The 20296-nt window shown below is 35.3% G+C and overlaps 4 non-coding genes across 4 annotated transcripts; 2 read left to right on the forward strand and 2 right to left on the reverse strand.

The window, feature by feature from the left end:
• Positions 1–6833: 6833 nt before the first annotated feature.
• Trnas-gcu (transfer RNA serine (anticodon GCU)) lies at positions 6834–6915 on the reverse strand. The gene has a single exon. It is a non-coding gene; the product is annotated as a tRNA-Ser (tRNA).
• A 722-nt stretch (positions 6916–7637) lies between these two features.
• Positions 7638–7709, forward strand: Trnam-cau (transfer RNA methionine (anticodon CAU)). The gene has a single exon. It is a non-coding gene; the product is annotated as a tRNA-Met (tRNA).
• Positions 7710–14524: 6815 nt separating this feature from the next.
• Positions 14525–14606, reverse strand: Trnas-gcu (transfer RNA serine (anticodon GCU)). The gene has a single exon. It is a non-coding gene; the product is annotated as a tRNA-Ser (tRNA).
• Positions 14607–15328: 722 nt separating this feature from the next.
• On the forward strand, positions 15329–15400 carry Trnam-cau (transfer RNA methionine (anticodon CAU)). Its single transcript has one exon. It is a non-coding gene; the product is annotated as a tRNA-Met (tRNA).
• Positions 15401–20296: the final 4896 nt, after the last annotated feature.

The following is a 20296-nucleotide window of genomic DNA, read 5'->3' on the forward strand; positions in this document are numbered from 1 at the left end:
ATCACTTTTATTTGGTTTTTGTTTTTTGTTTTTAATTTTAAATTCATAACATCAAATTATCATTTATCTTCAGGCACAAAAATATAAATAAAAGGCACATTCAGTAAATATGTATCTGATTTCATATATAAAATGTGGGTCAATGTAATTTACTTTTCACGCTTCAATGACGGCTTTTTTGGTGCGAATTTGGACCTTCTACACCGTTCTAGCAATAATAAAATGTCAAATGTACATGCAGCTAAAGTGAAATATAACAAAAGGTCAAGGTAACATTACTTTCACCCTTAAGCCATGTATTTTGTTGAGATCCTATATAGAAGTTGATACATGCATGTAAAATATTAAGTTCTTTTCTTTGGCACTGTATCAATTATTGTAGAGAATTTAAAGGTACAGAAAACAATTTGTCAAGGACATGATACAAGCAAAAGAAAAACAATGTGGCATGTAATGATATAGCATTGGAACGTTCGACAGTGATCAGGTGGACAAGCCTCCCCGTGTTTCCCACCCCACCGCCGGCATCACCCTTCCCCACCCCCAGACAAAAATGAGTGTTTGTCTCCCTGGCCCTCACTAGCTGCTAAATCCCACAGTCAGCTTGCGGTCTTCTTTGCGCTCCCTGTGAAAAATACATACTGAACCACCCCTGCGATCCCACCCAAAAGTGCCGAAAAGTTTTGACCTCTGACATGACATTGCCATATTAAAAATGGAATTTATTTTGTTTCAATTTTTCGTTAATCCGTACAATATGTGCTCTTAAAAGGCAAATTTACACATTTCCAGTGATTACATGTTTCCAAACTTGATATCCTGCTCCGGAAGGAAACGGAGGCTGGTTCTCGAAAATTAAACTTTAGATGAGCCTGTAAAATAATTGTGGTGTATATGAATAGAGGTCATACAATTTGCTATCAATTTTGGGATACATAGTATTTCTTCAATTGGTCACGGTGGGGTTTGATTCTTTTGTGTCATTCTAAAGGTATACTTTCTATTATACAATTGTAAGTTTTCTGTATTTTTCGCTTTGATCTCAGGATTTGATTCACAAACAACGTCCTAAACACAAACAATTCCTGCCTTTATAAGTTATGTGAACATGAATATTTTCCAACCACATGAATTATCAGAATTTAAAATGAGAGGTTGTTCAAATACAGCCAGAAACATCGATATTCATGTTGACATTATATCAAATGTGTTCCCATGCACAAAAACATTTGTCTGTGAAACATATGGAGGACATTTAAGTGCTGCTTATTTAAGGACATGAAAAATAAGTCCCTTTCAACTTCATATTTAGAACAGTAGATAAACAGTTATCAAGGGTATAAGAATAATAATAATAATAATAATAATAATAATAATAATAATAATAATAAATTAAGAAGAATGGCACATTTGGTTGTGAAAGTCCCATCTGATATATGCTCCTTAGTAAAACGCAATCCTCCTTTCGGATTCGCCATTTATTCAATTGTTGCAGGAGGGGGTCAATCGTTTTTCTTTTGTCGAACCAAGGGAGGCAACTAATGGAACTAGAACGTTCATTATAAACAATTGATTAGGTAGTCAACTAATGCAGCTAAGAGGTTAGTGTTGTTGTTTCCATAAAATGTTTTACCGGGGTGTACTAGACTTTATGACTGCCTTAAATCCCAAACACGCCCATATATCATTGTCATAAATAAGATGTATCAATTATTTTCTACTACTCGATATCGGATTATTTTAAACAAGGAAATGTGTCTTTCTCAATGAAACAATATGTGACTTTGCATAATCCGATCGAGAGCTATCTGCAATGTGTTGTTCGATTCAAGCTACCCTGTCTATAATTACGGCAAATTGGACATTCAGTTATTTGTGAGACGCATTGACATCGAAAGACAAACTGACTGAAGAGAGTTTTGGAGTATGAATCTCTGGTCACAAGAAATCTACGTCAGCGCGGAATGAATAGATGTGATCATGTGACTAGCTTTAGAAATACGCCCTACCTATGCTTAGGACATAACAACTTTCACGATCCAATCAGTCAACGAAAAAACAAAATGTCTTTCTATGTAGTTGTGCCGAAAGTTTCAAATTTGTATGAGGTTACGTTGCCAAATAAAGAGTATAATCTAAAGTGGAATTGGCAGTGATAACTATGACTGTACTTCCTCATATTCTGACACTATTATTGTATAAATACGTCGCCTACCTGCACACGTTTCCGACGAAGAGATAGGTATCAAGATAAGAGAATACGGAGTGGAATTCCTATCTCCCATTCAGGATAGATACTACCCTAGAAATCGTGTGACAGACGTGACGCATTTTTGTTTTGGATATTTAATTTTGATTGTTTGTTATTTTTTAAATATTTATTATTTGTTATTTCATGTTTTATTTCGTATTCTAGAGAAATTATTTGTTACATTTTACAATACTTGCTGGTTTTACATCTTTTCTATTACTTAGGTTAAGAACATAGATTTGTAATATTATGTAAAATACAGTTTTCCAAAAGAGATAAAATCTTAGCCCTACAGTCGGAAGCATCAAACTGTAAGTGACCATTAGTTCGTTAAGTTATTGCATGATAATCAAGTAAAGGTGCGCTCTTTTTGTCTTGACCCGGGTCGCATGATGACAGATTGCACAGATTTCGTGTGCCACAAGTGTTGGAAACAGCGTCATGTTCCTAGGAAGTACAAAAGGCCAAGCTCTGACAATTGTGGAAATTTTCTTTATTTGTGTTCATGTGGGAAATATGACTTAAGAAATACAACTGCCTAAAGATGTTACATGCTAAATGATTAAATTGAAGAAATTAATTACCGAATTGCTGACGTTGCCACAAAGGAAGATAGATTGGGGATTCAAGTTGTAGAAGATGATGAACACGAGGTTGATGAAGTAATACAGGGTGCAGATGGTGAAGAAAGAGGTGATGAAACTGATCAAGAAAAAGCTTTTCACAGAGTCAACCATTCATACTGGTATCTCTTTTACGACAATTCGGGTTTGGTGACAGTTTTATTTAATGGATACAAATATTTTATATTGAAATTAGAAACAGTGTTAAATGCATTTAATGAAAGCCTTTTCAATTAAACATTCAGTCCTCCAAAGTTGCCCTATACTAACTATACTATATTTATTTGAAGCGGAACATTTAGGGCTCGCTATAATTATAAATTATTATGTCAATGTTGCTCTATTTCTATTGTCTAGCAGTACAAGTAAAGTCTTTCAACATGCCGATGGTACAACCATGACATTAGCAAAGAAAGAATCTATTAATCAATCATTTATTGTACTTGGTTTATATTGTAAAGGATCTGGTTCAAAAGGGAATAAAGAAAACAAACGGAACTTTTATTTAATTCATCAGGCAGTCTCTGTTGAATTCTGCAGACAGCTCCAATTTCAACATTGTGATCACGTTATCTTAATTTTGGGAACTAGTGCTGGAGCTCAGTTAGAATAACACTTTGTCTAAAATTAAAACTTATTACACAGAGGTGATACTAAATTGTATGACTTCTGTTCATGTATAGCACAAATGTTTTACTCGCTTTTAAGTAGCTTGATTGTCCGTAAACCAGCCGCTGTTTCCTTTTGGAGTAGGGTATTTTGTTTTGGAAACATTTACTCACTAGAAAAAATACATTTGCCACTCTAGTATCACCCTTAACGTTCAACTGGTATTATATATAGCATTACCGATAGAGAACAGCCTTATCAGAGAGAAGTTTTAATCGGAAAGAATGGTGTTAGATGCACACTGCATTTAACACTGTCTTTAATATCGGCTGAATAAAAATTTGACCAAATCCAAAATTTATGTGAATGAGACAAACTTTTGACTCTGTCAAAAACGTTGCTTTTATCAATTTTTAAGGTATATCCCTCGATGTTGTCCCTCTAGGTCATAGCAATGACATCTCCTACAGTGAATGCTGTATCAGCAATATCCCTTCAAATTATAGAGCATGTCTGAATTAGAGGCATAATTTTGGGTAATACCCATTTCAAACCATGAGCCATAACCCTCGTCAAAATAGTATCATCTACATTAAATAGTCTCATAGGTCGCCAATATTTCCAGCTTCTTTAGTCGCTCTTGGTGTTGTAAAAAATGATATTGTATCAAATCTCACTGTCCATGACGTAATTGATTCCTTGTTAACGATCTGAAGAAGAAAAAATCTCTAACAGGTTATCATATTCATAATTTAAAACGTTGTAAAATACAACTACTTTATCGATTTAACCAGACCAAAATATCTAATTTTAGACATTATATTTATAGCTGCATGTATTTTATCAACCCTTGTATGACCCTACTCAAATACGTATCATCAGCAGGTACGGATGAATTTACCAAGATTAAAACTGATTCTTTACAACTCTCATCAACTGTGTTCGATAATTACAAAATACAATAAAACTTATAAATGCATTTTAATATTTGATTTTCATTTGAAACAAGTGAGCCAAAGTCATCAATGGATTCATTAATAACATTTCGCTTTTGTTGATATTTTTCAGGATTTGGAAAGTATTTGCTATTTGCGTCATTTTCAATCACCAAACTGGATTAAAATCTCGGTATAACACCTCAAAACAATTTTATTTCTTAGTCACTTCATTGTTGTTCGAGTTCTTCCTATGTATTGATATCAAATGAATCTTTAGCGGTAAATTTTACAGAAAATAGAATCATTTTGTCTTGACATCTATACAATTCTTGGAAACTTTCTTTCTTTCTCTTCGTACTGTATAGGAGCGAGAATTCTTACTTTTATATTTTGCATTATCCACTAAGTGAGTTGTTCACTAAAATATTTTACTCTTTCCCTCAATAATAATAGATTTCACTCTACATACCTATTCATCATTACAAACATTATCTAATTTAAGTAAGTGCCTAATTTCTTCGTTGCATGTAGTTATTTTAGGATCGATCTCATAATGATGTACATGCATAACAAAATATTTTGCATACCAATATATAATTTGGAGGAATTTAAGATATAATCCATCCTGCACTGCCATAGTTCGCATAGTACCATTCTCTCTTGATCTCCAAAGATCGTAAATATTGCTATCAACTGTAATTATGAAGCTCTCGAATAGCAATATCATCGATACGTATGTGTTTGTTATGTTGATCAATTGCAGCTATTGTAACCACCTACCAAGGTAGTGCTATAACTCGTATTGGTCTCCACAATTGTTGCACACGGTATTAGTGGATCAGATACTGTTTTATATGCAACGTGCACTCCATAAAGTCGGCATTTGGATATAACTTCTAGAAACCTAAGATCGTTGTGTTCACCGAAAAGTCGTCTGACTACAAACGAAACAAGTGAAAATGGTTCTTGGATTTTGAGAGTGCTCCAGAAACAGCAGTTATGTAGACATTTTGGTGTTAACGTGTCTAAGTATAGCAGATTATATACAAAACTTAAAGAGGTTAAAGATAAACTTGCAAGTACGTTATTGGTTTTATTAATATTGGAGTACACAGGTATGGAATTAGTCGGCTCACAAATTATATTTTCCATGAAACTACCGCGATTCCATGAACGTTGTATTATTGTGAAACTTAATTTAACCCTAGCCCTCAGAATATAAGTGAACTGGAGAGAGTCCATTGCTTGTGCGCTATACATCTGGAAGGTATTACGTTCACATGTTCATACTTTATGTACCTGTGTACCTTTTAGAAGAAGAAATAAGTAGAAATTAGAAAGAATATGAAGAGGAATATCTATACCCCGGTCAACATAGACACCAATCTGATAAAATCAGATCTCCGCTGTCCTACGTGAAGATGTGACGACGACCACTGAAGAATGACATTCAGGTGACCATTAAATTAGCCAATGGAAATGCAACTTTCAAAAAATCTGAAAGTGAATCAAATCGTTCGATACACATTCATCCTTTTCACCCACGGTGCTCTTTCTCAAAACGCAAAGATATTAGACCTCATCTGACTGGTTGATAAAATTAGCAATTATGGTAATAGCATAGGTACCAGAATATGCCTTCTAAGCGATGGCTGTCAGATCTTCATTTGGTAACAGCGGAGATTTGATTTTAATCAGTTTGGTACACAGGTACTTAAAGTATGAACAGGTGAAAGGACAGCTACATAAACGAACATTTTCCCCGTCATTTCTTCTACACTTCTGATAACATCAGTTTCTTTGACCTTCTTAACATTAACCGCAATTGTAGATTGTTGTCCAAGACTATCCGAGTATACAAACGTACAGTCTCCTGTTACTTAAAATTTGACCATCGTTTTAATGGATATTGCACACACTTCTAGTAAACAGACACATACGCGTGTGCTTTGGTGCCGTTTTGGAATTTTGGAAACAACTCACCCCTTACCCTCCCAAACCTTAACTTGATCCCTTTTGCCTTGCTCGCAACCCTAAATGTTTCTGCTAATCGGCCGATTCGCGGCATTGATATTTGGCTACACTTCCCGCATGCATGTTAGCACTACTGGGACTTTATTTCAATGCCAAGAAATGTTGTTGTTTTTTTTTTTCTCCTGTGGGAGATAAAATGTTCCACACGCACAAAAAGTACAACTCGATTATAAAGATGCAGCCGGAACAGGTCAATACACAAACCTGTCACAAACATGCACAAAACGTCAGTCCATTCAAGACACAAACCACCAAAAAAAATCATGGAGACATCATTAGGCGTGTTTTCTTTCTGACGTGACGATATCACATTACAATATTGATGAATACGGTTTGTAGTCATAACTAAAAGTTCTACACATCAGATAAAATGTATATCGACGAAGATGGGATTCGAACCCACGCGGGGAGACCCCAATGGATTAGCAGTCCATCGCCTTAACCACTCGGCCACCTCGTCCGGTGTATTTTGATGAGTACACTATTTATGTAGGGAGTGATCTATAGCTACCTGGCCTAAACCACACACAACTTTTGTCTGATATTCACGATTCAATATATGTCTTTTTCAGACAGAAAAAAATTCTAACCATCGAACCATCCTAGCTCTAACTGATGTGCACATAAAGAACCTAGTGCATGATATTCTTTAAAAGAAGAAATATATATCTTCAGGTAAATTAAAACAATTCTCCTGGCTGGGAGAAAACTCAACATTACCCACCTACCCACCCAATAAACAGAAACAAATACATGGTCGGTCCCTTAGTGAGCAAGCATGTTCATATCAATGGATTGTTAGGCAAGGGAAAAAACTCGTACGAACATTCGTTGTATTCATCACTTCGGTAAGTATTACATCAGATAAGTGAATATCAGTTCCATTTTTTTTTAAAGTTATAAAAATCAATGTTTTCTAACAGCAGAGCCGAGTGGCCGAGTGGTCTAAAGCGCTCTCCGTCACGGATCACTGCCATCTCACCTCTGTCTGCGTGGGTTCGAGTCTCGGGCTCGGCCAATGTGGACATGTGAGAAAGCTTGCCGGTAGCTTCTCGTGGGTCGGTGGTTCTTTCCGGGGTTTTCCCGGGTTCTTCCTCCACCATTAATACTGGCCGCCATGTATAGCCTATCTTGTGCTGAAAAATGGCGTTAAACCATATAACAACAACAATAACAACTAACAGCAGAGTGGCGCAGTGGAAGCGTGCTGGGCCCATAACCCAGAGGTCCGTGGATCGAAACCACGCTCTGCTAATCACTTTTATTTGGTTTTTGTTTTTTGTTTTTAATTTTAAATTCATAACATCAAATTATCATTTATCTTCAGGCACAAAAATATAAATAAAAGGCACATTCAGTAAATATGTATCTGATTTCATATATAAAATGTGGGTCAATGTAATTTACTTTTCACGCTTCAATGACGGCTTTTTTGGTGCGAATTTGGACCTTCTACACCGTTCTAGCAATAATAAAATGTCAAATGTACATGCAGCTAAAGTGAAATATAACAAAAGGTCAAGGTAACATTACTTTCACCCTTAAGCCATGTATTTTGTTGAGATCCTATATAGAAGTTGATACATGCATGTAAAATATTAAGTTCTTTTCTTTGGCACTGTATCAATTATTGTAGAGAATTTAAAGGTACAGAAAACAATTTGTCAAGGACATGATACAAGCAAAAGAAAAACAATGTGGCATGTAATGATATAGCATTGGAACGTTCGACAGTGATCAGGTGGACAAGCCTCCCCGTGTTTCCCACCCCACCGCCGGCATCACCCTTCCCCACCCCCAGACAAAAATGAGTGTTTGTCTCCCTGGCCCTCACTAGCTGCTAAATCCCACAGTCAGCTTGCGGTCTTCTTTGCGCTCCCTGTGAAAAATACATACTGAACCACCCCTGCGATCCCACCCAAAAGTGCCGAAAAGTTTTGACCTCTGACATGACATTGCCATATTAAAAATGGAATTTATTTTGTTTCAATTTTTCGTTAATCCGTACAATATGTGCTCTTAAAAGGCAAATTTACACATTTCCAGTGATTACATGTTTCCAAACTTGATATCCTGCTCCGGAAGGAAACGGAGGCTGGTTCTCGAAAATTAAACTTTAGATGAGCCTGTAAAATAATTGTGGTGTATATGAATAGAGGTCATACAATTTGCTATCAATTTTGGGATACATAGTATTTCTTCAATTGGTCACGGTGGGGTTTGATTCTTTTGTGTCATTCTAAAGGTATACTTTCTATTATACAATTGTAAGTTTTCTGTATTTTTCGCTTTGATCTCAGGATTTGATTCACAAACAACGTCCTAAACACAAACAATTCCTGCCTTTATAAGTTATGTGAACATGAATATTTTCCAACCACATGAATTATCAGAATTTAAAATGAGAGGTTGTTCAAATACAGCCAGAAACATCGATATTCATGTTGACATTATATCAAATGTGTTCCCATGCACAAAAACATTTGTCTGTGAAACATATGGAGGACATTTAAGTGCTGCTTATTTAAGGACATGAAAAATAAGTCCCTTTCAACTTCATATTTAGAACAGTAGATAAACAGTTATCAAGGGTATAATAATAATAATAATAATAATAATAATAATAAATTAAGAAGAATGGCACATTTGGTTGTGAAAGTCCCATCTGATATATGCTCCTTAGTAAAACGCAATCCTCCTTTCGGATTCGCCATTTATTCAATTGTTGCAGGAGGGGGTCAATCGTTTTTCTTTTGTCGAACCAAGGGAGGCAACTAATGGAACTAGAACGTTCATTATAAACAATTGATTAGGTAGTCAACTAATGCAGCTAAGAGGTTAGTGTTGTTGTTTCCATAAAATGTTTTACCGGGGTGTACTAGACTTTATGACTGCCTTAAATCCCAAACACGCCCATATATCATTGTCATAAATAAGATGTATCAATTATTTTCTACTACTCGATATCGGATTATTTTAAACAAGGAAATGTGTCTTTCTCAATGAAACAATATGTGACTTTGCATAATCCGATCGAGAGCTATCTGCAATGTGTTGTTCGATTCAAGCTACCCTGTCTATAATTACGGCAAATTGGACATTCAGTTATTTGTGAGACGCATTGACATCGAAAGACAAACTGACTGAAGAGAGTTTTGGAGTATGAATCTCTGGTCACAAGAAATCTACGTCAGCGCGGAATGAATAGATGTGATCATGTGACTAGCTTTAGAAATACGCCCTACCTATGCTTAGGACATAACAACTTTCACGATCCAATCAGTCAACGAAAAAACAAAATGTCTTTCTATGTAGTTGTGCCGAAAGTTTCAAATTTGTATGAGGTTACGTTGCCAAATAAAGAGTATAATCTAAAGTGGAATTGGCAGTGATAACTATGACTGTACTTCCTCATATTCTGACACTATTATTGTATAAATACGTCGCCTACCTGCACACGTTTCCGACGAAGAGATAGGTATCAAGATAAGAGAATACGGAGTGGAATTCCTATCTCCCATTCAGGATAGATACTACCCTAGAAATCGTGTGACAGACGTGACGCATTTTTGTTTTGGATATTTAATTTTGATTGTTTGTTATTTTTTAAATATTTATTATTTGTTATTTCATGTTTTATTTCGTATTCTAGAGAAATTATTTGTTACATTTTACAATACTTGCTGGTTTTACATCTTTTCTATTACTTAGGTTAAGAACATAGATTTGTAATATTATGTAAAATACAGTTTTCCAAAAGAGATAAAATCTTAGCCCTACAGTCGGAAGCATCAAACTGTAAGTGACCATTAGTTCGTTAAGTTATTGCATGATAATCAAGTAAAGGTGCGCTCTTTTTGTCTTGACCCGGGTCGCATGATGACAGATTGCACAGATTTCGTGTGCCACAAGTGTTGGAAACAGCGTCATGTTCCTAGGAAGTACAAAAGGCCAAGCTCTGACAATTGTGGAAATTTTCTTTATTTGTGTTCATGTGGGAAATATGACTTAAGAAATACAACTGCCTAAAGATGTTACATGCTAAATGATTAAATTGAAGAAATTAATTACCGAATTGCTGACGTTGCCACAAAGGAAGATAGATTGGGGATTCAAGTTGTAGAAGATGATGAACACGAGGTTGATGAAGTAATACAGGGTGCAGATGGTGAAGAAAGAGGTGATGAAACTGATCAAGAAAAAGCTTTTCACAGAGTCAACCATTCATACTGGTATCTCTTTTACGACAATTCGGGTTTGGTGACAGTTTTATTTAATGGATACAAATATTTTATATTGAAATTAGAAACAGTGTTAAATGCATTTAATGAAAGCCTTTTCAATTAAACATTCAGTCCTCCAAAGTTGCCCTATACTAACTATACTATATTTATTTGAAGCGGAACATTTAGGGCTCGCTATAATTATAAATTATTATGTCAATGTTGCTCTATTTCTATTGTCTAGCAGTACAAGTAAAGTCTTTCAACATGCCGATGGTACAACCATGACATTAGCAAAGAAAGAATCTATTAATCAATCATTTATTGTACTTGGTTTATATTGTAAAGGATCTGGTTCAAAAGGGAATAAAGAAAACAAACGGAACTTTTATTTAATTCATCAGGCAGTCTCTGTTGAATTCTGCAGACAGCTCCAATTTCAACATTGTGATCACGTTATCTTAATTTTGGGAACTAGTGCTGGAGCTCAGTTAGAATAACACTTTGTCTAAAATTAAAACTTATTACACAGAGGTGATACTAAATTGTATGACTTCTGTTCATGTATAGCACAAATGTTTTACTCGCTTTTAAGTAGCTTGATTGTCCGTAAACCAGCCGCTGTTTCCTTTTGGAGTAGGGTATTTTGTTTTGGAAACATTTACTCACTAGAAAAAATACATTTGCCACTCTAGTATCACCCTTAACGTTCAACTGGTATTATATATAGCATTACCGATAGAGAACAGCCTTATCAGAGAGAAGTTTTAATCGGAAAGAATGGTGTTAGATGCACACTGCATTTAACACTGTCTTTAATATCGGCTGAATAAAAATTTGACCAAATCCAAAATTTATGTGAATGAGACAAACTTTTGACTCTGTCAAAAACGTTGCTTTTATCAATTTTTAAGGTATATCCCTCGATGTTGTCCCTCTAGGTCATAGCAATGACATCTCCTACAGTGAATGCTGTATCAGCAATATCCCTTCAAATTATAGAGCATGTCTGAATTAGAGGCATAATTTTGGGTAATACCCATTTCAAACCATGAGCCATAACCCTCGTCAAAATAGTATCATCTACATTAAATAGTCTCATAGGTCGCCAATATTTCCAGCTTCTTTAGTCGCTCTTGGTGTTGTAAAAAATGATATTGTATCAAATCTCACTGTCCATGACGTAATTGATTCCTTGTTAACGATCTGAAGAAGAAAAAATCTCTAACAGGTTATCATATTCATAATTTAAAACGTTGTAAAATACAACTACTTTATCGATTTAACCAGACCAAAATATCTAATTTTAGACATTATATTTATAGCTGCATGTATTTTATCAACCCTTGTATGACCCTACTCAAATACGTATCATCAGCAGGTACGGATGAATTTACCAAGATTAAAACTGATTCTTTACAACTCTCATCAACTGTGTTCGATAATTACAAAATACAATAAAACTTATAAATGCATTTTAATATTTGATTTTCATTTGAAACAAGTGAGCCAAAGTCATCAATGGATTCATTAATAACATTTCGCTTTTGTTGATATTTTTCAGGATTTGGAAAGTATTTGCTATTTGCGTCACTTTCAATCACCAAACTGGATTAAAATCTCGGTATAACACCTCAAAACAATTTTATTTCTTAGTCACTTCATTGTTGTTCGAGTTCTTCCTATGTATTGATATCAAATGAATCTTTAGCGGTAAATTTTACAGAAAATAGAATCATTTTGTCTTGACATCTATACAATTCTTGGAAACTTTCTTTCTTTCTCTTCGTACTGTATAGGAGCGAGAATTCTTACTTTTATATTTTGCATTATCCACTAAGTGAGTTGTTCACTAAAATATTTTACTCTTTCCCTCAATAATAATAGATTTCACTCTACATACCTATTCATCATTACAAACATTATCTAATTTAAGTAAGTGCCTAATTTCTTCGTTGCATGTAGTTATTTTAGGATCGATCTCATAATGATGTACATGCATAACAAAATATTTTGCATACCAATATATAATTTGGAGGAATTTAAGATATAATCCATCCTGCACTGCCATAGTTCGCATAGTACCATTCTCTCTTGATCTCCAAAGATCGTAAATATTGCTATCAACTGTAATTATGAAGCTCTCGAATAGCAATATCATCGATACGTATGTGTTTGTTATGTTGATCAATTGCAGCTATTGTAACCACCTACCAAGGTAGTGCTATAACTCGTATTGGTCTCCACAATTGTTGCACACGGTATTAGTGGATCAGATACTGTTTTATATGCAACGTGCACTCCATAAAGTCGGCATTTGGATATAACTTCTAGAAACCTAAGATCGTTGTGTTCACCGAAAAGTCGTCTGACTACAAACGAAACAAGTGAAAATGGTTCTTGGATTTTGAGAGTGCTCCAGAAACAGCAGTTATGTAGACATTTTGGTGTTAACGTGTCTAAGTATAGCAGATTATATACAAAACTTAAAGAGGTTAAAGATAAACTTGCAAGTACGTTATTGGTTTTATTAATATTGGAGTACACAGGTATGGAATTAGTCGGCTCACAAATTATATTTTCCATGAAACTACCGCGATTCCATGAACGTTGTATTATTGTGAAACTTAATTTAACCCTAGCCCTCAGAATATAAGTGAACTGGAGAGAGTCCATTGCTTGTGCGCTATACATCTGGAAGGTATTACGTTCACATGTTCATACTTTATGTACCTGTGTACCTTTTAGAAGAAGAAATAAGTAGAAATTAGAAAGAATATGAAGAGGAATATCTATACCCCGGTCAACATAGACACCAATCTGATAAAATCAGATCTCCGCTGTCCTACGTGAAGATGTGACGACGACCACTGAAGAATGACATTCAGGTGACCATTAAATTAGCCAATGGAAATGCAACTTTCAAAAAATCTGAAAGTGAATCAAATCGTTCGATACACATTCATCCTTTTCACCCACGGTGCTCTTTCTCAAAACGCAAAGATATTAGACCTCATCTGACTGGTTGATAAAATTAGCAATTATGGTAATAGCATAGGTACCAGAATATGCCTTCTAAGCGATCGCTGTCAGATCTTCATTTGGTAACAGCGGAGATCTGATTTTAATCAGTTTGGTACACAGGTACTTAAAGTATGAACAGGTGAAAGGACAGCTACATAAACGAACATTTTCCCCGTCATTTCTTCTACACTTCTGATAACATCAGTTTCTTTGACCTTCTTAACATTAACCGCAATTGTAGATTGTTGTCCAAGACTATCCGAGTATACAAACGTACAGTCTCCTGTTACTTAAAATTTGACCATCGTTTTAATGGATATTGCACACACTTCTAGTAAACAGACACATACGCGTGTGCTTTGGTGCCGTTTTGGAATTTTGGAAACAACTCACCCCTTACCCTCCCAAACCTTAACTTGATCCCTTTTGCCTTGCTCGCAACCCTAAATGTTTCTGCTAATCGGCCGATTCGCGGCATTGATATTTGGCTACACTTCCCGCATGCATGTTAGCACTACTGGGACTTTATTTCAATGCCAAGAAATGTTGTTGTTTTTTTTTTTCTCCTGTGGGAGATAAAATGTTCCACACGCACAAAAAGTACAACTCGATTATAAAGATGCAGCCGGAACAGGTCAATACACAAACCTGTCACAAACATGCACAAAACGTCAGTCCATTCAAGACACAAACCACCAAAAAAAATCATGGAGACATCATTAGGCGTGTTTTCTTTCTGACGTGACGATATCACATTACAATATTGATGAATACGGTTTGTAGTCATAACTAAAAGTTCTACACATCAGATAAAATGTATATCGACGAAGATGGGATTCGAACCCACGCGGGGAGACCCCAATGGATTAGCAGTCCATCGCCTTAACCACTCGGCCACCTCGTCCGGTGTATTTTGATGAGTACACTATTTATGTAGGGAGTGATCTATAGCTACCTGGCCTAAACCACACACAACTTTTGTCTGATATTCACGATTCAATATATGTCTTTTTCAGACAGAAAAAAATTCTAACCATCGAACCATCCTAGCTCTAACTGATGTGCACATAAAGAACCTAGTGCATGATATTCTTTAAAAGAAGAAATATATATCTTCAGGTAAATTAAAACAATTCTCCTGGCTGGGAGAAAACTCAACATTACCCACCTACCCACCCAATAAACAGAAACAAATACATGGTCGGTCCCTTAGTGAGCAAGCATGTTCATATCAATGGATTGTTAGGCAAGGGAAAAAACTCGTACGAACATTCGTTGTATTCATCACTTCGGTAAGTATTACATCAGATAAGTGAATATCAGTTCCATTTTTTTTTAAAGTTATAAAAATCAATGTTTTCTAACAGCAGAGCCGAGTGGCCGAGTGGTCTAAAGCGCTCTCCGTCACGGATCACTGCCATCTCACCTCTGTCTGCGTGGGTTCGAGTCTCGGGCTCGGCCAATGTGGACATGTGAGAAAGCTTGCCGGTAGCTTCTCGTGGGTCGGTGGTTCTTTCCGGGGTTTTCCCGGGTTCTTCCTCCACCATTAATACTGGCCGCCATGTATAGCCTATCTTGTGCTGAAAAATGGCGTTAAACCCTATAACAACAACAATAACAACTAACAGCAGAGTGGCGCAGTGGAAGCGTGCTGGGCCCATAACCCAGAGGTCCGTGGATCGAAACCACGCTCTGCTAATCACTTTTATTTGGTTTTTGTTTTTTGTTTTTAATTTTAAATTCATAACATCAAATTATCATTTATCTTCAGGCACAAAAATATAAATAAAAGGCACATTCAGTAAATATGTATCTGATTTCATATATAAAATGTGGGTCAATGTAATTTACTTTTCACGCTTCAATGACGGCTTTTTTGGTGCGAATTTGGACCTTCTACACCGTTCTAGCAATAATAAAATGTCAAATGTACATGCAGCTAAAGTGAAATATAACAAAAGGTCAAGGTAACATTACTTTCACCCTTAAGCCATGTATTTTGTTGAGATCCTATATAGAAGTTGATACATGCATGTAAAATATTAAGTTCTTTTCTTTGGCACTGTATCAATTATTGTAGAGAATTTAAAGGTACAGAAAACAATTTGTCAAGGACATGATACAAGCAAAAGAAAAACAATGTGGCATGTAATGATATAGCATTGGAACGTTCGACAGTGATCAGGTGGACAAGCCTCCCCGTGTTTCCCACCCCACCGCCGGCATCACCCTTCCCCACCCCCAGACAAAAATGAGTGTTTGTCTCCCTGGCCCTCACTAGCTGCTAAATCCCACAGTCAGCTTGCGGTCTTCTTTGCGCTCCCTGTGAAAAATACATACTGAACCACCCCTGCGATCCCACCCAAAAGTGCCGAAAAGTTTTGACCTCTGACATGACATTGCCATATTAAAAATGGAATTTATTTTGTTTCAATTTTTCGTTAATCCGTACAATATGTGCTCTTAAAAGGCAAATTTACACATTTCCAGTGATTACATGTTTCCAAACTTGATATCCTGCTCCGGAAGGAAACGGAGGCTGGTTCTCGAAAATTAAACTTTAGATGAGCCTGTAAAATAATTGTGGTGTATATGAATAGAGGTCATACAATTTGCTATCAATTTTGGGATACATAGTATTTCTTCAATTGGTCACGGTGGGGTTTGATTCTTTTGTGTCATTCTAAAGGTATACTTTCTATTATACAATTGTAAGTTTTCTGTATTTTTCGCTTTGATCTCAGGATTTGATTCACAAACAACGTCCTAAACACAAACAATTCCTGCCTTTATAAGTTATGTGAACATGAATATTTTCCAACCACATGAATTATCAGAATTTAAAATGAGAGGTTGTTCAAATACAGCCAGAAACATCGATATTCATGTTGACATTATATCAAATGTGTTCCCATGCACAAAAACATTTGTCTGTGAAACATATGGAGGACATTTAAGTGCTGCTTATTTAAGGACATGAAAAATAAGTCCCTTTCAACTTCATATTTAGAACAGTAGATAAACAGTTATCAAGGGTATAATAATAATAATAATAATAATAATAATAATAATAAATTAAGAAGAATGGCACATTTGGTTGTGAAAGTCCCATCTGATATATGCTCCTTAGTAAAACGCAATCCTCCTTTCGGATTCGCCATTTATTCAATTGTTGCAGGAGGGGGTCAATCGTTTTTCTTTTGTCGAACCAAGGGAGGCAACTAATGGAACTAGAACGTTCATTATAAACAATTGATTAGGTAGTCAACTAATGCAGCTAAGAGGTTAGTGTTGTTGTTTCCATAAAATGTTTTACCGGGGTGTACTAGACTTTATGACTGCCTTAAATCCCAAACACGCCCATATATCATTGTCATAAATAAGATGTATCAATTATTTTCTACTACTCGATATCGGATTATTTTAAACAAGGAAATGTGTCTTTCTCAATGAAACAATATGTGACTTTGCATAATCCGATCGAGAGCTATCTGCAATGTGTTGTTCGATTCAAGCTACCCTGTCTATAATTACGGCAAATTGGACATTCAGTTATTTGTGAGACGCATTGACATCGAAAGACAAACTGACTGAAGAGAGTTTTGGAGTATGAATCTCTGGTCACAAGAAATCTACGTCAGCGCGGAATGAATAGATGTGATCATGTGACTAGCTTTAGAAATACGCCCTACCTATGCTTAGGACATAACAACTTTCACGATCCAATCAGTCAACGAAAAAACAAAATGTCTTTCTATGTAGTTGTGCCGAAAGTTTCAAATTTGTATGAGGTTACGTTGCCAAATAAAGAGTATAATCTAAAGTGGAATTGGCAGTGATAACTATGACTGTACTTCCTCATATTCTGACACTATTATTGTATAAATACGTCGCCTACCTGCACACGTTTCCGACGAAGAGATAGGTATCAAGATAAGAGAATACGGAGTGGAATTCCTATCTCCCATTCAGGATAGATACTACCCTAGAAATCGTGTGACAGACGTGACGCATTTTTGTTTTGGATATTTAATTTTGATTGTTTGTTATTTTTTAAATATTTATTATTTGTTATTTCATGTTTTATTTCGTATTCTAGAGAAATTATTTGTTACATTTTACAATACTTGCTGGTTTTACATCTTTTCTATTACTTAGGTTAAGAACATAGATTTGTAATATTATGTAAAATACAGTTTTCCAAAAGAGATAAAATCTTAGCCCTACAGTCGGAAGCATCAAACTGTAAGTGACCATTAGTTCGTTAAGTTATTGCATGATAATCAAGTAAAGGTGCGCTCTTTTTGTCTTGACCCGGGTCGCATGATGACAGATTGCACAGATTTCGTGTGCCACAAGTGTTGGAAACAGCGTCATGTTCCTAGGAAGTACAAAAGGCCAAGCTCTGACAATTGTGGAAATTTTCTTTATTTGTGTTCATGTGGGAAATATGACTTAAGAAATACAACTGCCTAAAGATGTTACATGCTAAATGATTAAATTGAAGAAATTAATTACCGAATTGCTGACGTTGCCACAAAGGAAGATAGATTGGGGATTCAAGTTGTAGAAGATGATGAACACGAGGTTGATGAAGTAATACAGGGTGCAGATGGTGAAGAAAGAGGTGATGAAACTGATCAAGAAAAAGCTTTTCACAGAGTCAACCATTCATACTGGTATCTCTTTTACGACAATTCGGGTTTGGTGACAGTTTTATTTAATGGATACAAATATTTTATATTGAAATTAGAAACAGTGTTAAATGCATTTAATGAAAGCCTTTTCAATTAAACATTCAGTCCTCCAAAGTTGCCCTATACTAACTATACTATATTTATTTGAAGCGGAACATTTAGGGCTCGCTATAATTATAAATTATTATGTCAATGTTGCTCTATTTCTATTGTCTAGCAGTACAAGTAAAGTCTTTCAACATGCCGATGGTACAACCATGACATTAGCAAAGAAAGAATCTATTAATCAATCATTTATTGTACTTGGTTTATATTGTAAAGGATCTGGTTCAAAAGGGAATAAAGAAAACAAACGGAACTTTTATTTAATTCATCAGGCAGTCTCTGTTGAATTCTGCAGACAGCTCCAATTTCAACATTGTGATCACGTTATCTTAATTTTGGGAACTAGTGCTGGAGCTCAGTTAGAATAACACTTTGTCTAAAATTAAAACTTATTACACAGAGGTGATACTAAATTGTATGACTTCTGTTCATGTATAGCACAAATGTTTTACTCGCTTTTAAGTAGCTTGATTGTCCGTAAACCAGCCGCTGTTTCCTTTTGGAGTAGGGTATTTTGTTTTGGAAACATTTACTCACTAGAAAAAATACATTTGCCACTCTAGTATCACCCTTAACGTTCAACTGGTATTATATATAGCATTACCGATAGAGAACAGCCTTATCAGAGAGAAGTTTTAATCGGAAAGAATGGTGTTAGATGCACACTGCATTTAACACTGTCTTTAATATCGGCTGAATAAAAATTTGACCAAATCCAAAATTTATGTGAATGAGACAAACTTTTGACTCTGTCAAAAACGTTGCTTTTATCAATTTTTAAGGTATATCCCTCGATGTTGTCCCTCTAGGTCATAGCAATGACATCTCCTACAGTGAATGCTGTATCAGCAATATCCCTTCAAATTATAGAGCATGTCTGAATTAGAGGCATAATTTTGGGTAATACCCATTTCAAACCATGAGCCATAACCCTCGTCAAAATAGTATCATCTACATTAAATAGTCTCATAGGTCGCCAATATTTCCAGCTTCTTTAGTCGCTCTTGGTGTTGTAAAAAATGATATTGTATCAAATCTCACTGCCCATGACGTAATTGATTCCTTGTTAACGATCTGAAGAAGGAAAAATCTCTAACAGGTTATCATATTCATAATTTAAAACGTTGTAAAATACAACTACTTTATCGATTTAACCAGACCAAAATATCTAATTTTAGACATTATATTTATAGCTGCATGTATTTTATCAACCCTTGTATGACCCTACTCAAATACGTATCATCAGCAGGTACGGATGAATTTACCAAGATTAAAACTGATTCTTTACAACTCTCATCAACTGTGTTCGATAATTACAAAATACAATAAAACTTATAAATGCATTTTAATATTTGATTTTCATTTGAAACAAGTGAGCCAAAGTCATCAATGGATTCATTAATAACATTTCGCTTTTGTTGATATTTTTCAGGATTTGGAAAGTATTTGCTATTTGCGTCACTTTCAATCACCAAACTGGATTAAAATCTCGGTATAACACCTCAAAACAATTTTATTTCTTAGTCACTTCATTGTTGTTCGAGTTCTTCCTATGTATTGATATCAAATGAATCTTTAGCGGTAAATTTTACAGAAAATAGAATCATTTTGTCTTGACATCTATACAATTCTTGGAAACTTTCTTTCTTTCTCTTCGTACTGTATAGGAGCGAGAATTCTTACTTTTATATTTTGCATTATCCACTAAGTGAGTTGTTCACTAAAATATTTTACTCTTTCCCTCAATAATAATAGATTTCACTCTACATACCTATTCATCATTACAAACATT

Source organism: Sinohyriopsis cumingii, unplaced genomic scaffold (assembly GCF_028554795.1).
Source record: "Sinohyriopsis cumingii isolate HCF-2022 unplaced genomic scaffold, ASM2855479v2 utg000646l, whole genome shotgun sequence".
NCBI classification, from domain to species: domain Eukaryota; kingdom Metazoa; phylum Mollusca; class Bivalvia; order Unionida; family Unionidae; genus Sinohyriopsis; species Sinohyriopsis cumingii.